Source organism: Miniopterus natalensis, chromosome 11, assembly GCF_054644295.1.
Source record: "Miniopterus natalensis isolate mMinNat1 chromosome 11, mMinNat1.hap1, whole genome shotgun sequence".
Lineage (NCBI taxonomy): Eukaryota > Metazoa > Chordata > Mammalia > Chiroptera > Miniopteridae > Miniopterus > Miniopterus natalensis.
This window is the reverse complement of record NC_142091.1, coordinates 17,562,411-17,563,361: the sequence shown is the minus strand read 5'-3', so window position 1 is coordinate 17,563,361 and position 951 is coordinate 17,562,411.

The following is a 951-nucleotide window of genomic DNA, read 5'->3' as shown; positions in this document are numbered from 1 at the left end:
TGTAACTGAAGTTCTATTTTCTATTAAAGGACCCAAAGATGCAGCTTATTTGTTTTCATTTTTATTTAAATACCAAAGTTTAAATATATGTGCCACGCTGGGTAAGGTGCTCCTAGGAGTTGACCAAGGGGGCAAGGCGGCTGTAATCTCCTGAAGAGGAAAAACAGAACAGAAGGTGAGGGTGCAGCTCCCAGAAGCCTTTAATCCACCCTTGTCAGGAACCCTTTCCAACTTCCCCCTGGGCTTTTGCCGCTCCCCTTGGCTTCTGACTGGCACCTTTGCAGCATATGCACAGAAAGTACTCAGGAGGATCTTTGTAAAATCTAATCAGATGACCTCATTTCTATGTTCAAAAGCACTCAAAGGGCCCGGCTGGGGTGGCTCAATTGGTTGGGTGTTGTCATCACAGAGGTGGCTGGTTCGATTCCCTGTCATGGCACTTGCCCGAGGTGTGTGGGAGGCAGCTAATCGATATTTCTCTCTCTCCCTCCTCCCTCTCTCACTCTAAAAAAATAATCAATAAAAACATATTTGTTTTTTAGAAAAAAAGGCATTCAAAGGCATCCTATCTCACTCAGGATAAAAATTTTAGAACACTTACCATGTGATCACCAAGGCCCATGAGACCAGGATTTTCACCATTTTCTGAATTTGTCTCTGTCATTTCCCTCACTCTCATTCTCCTCCAGCCCACTGCCTTTTGGAAGTTCTTTAAACATCTTAAGCACATTTCTGCCTCAAGGCATTTGTACTTTCTAGTCCCCAAACTGTAACACTTTTTCTGCATAGAATAGCAAGGTTTGCTATCCCACTCTGTCCACTCTCTGTTCTGATTTCATTATTTTGTCACTTCAAAGAAGCCTTTCCTGTATAATCTATTACAGTACAACACCCATCTCTCTCATCTCTTTAACCTGCTTTATTTTTCTTCTTAGCTCTTATCACTGTGAC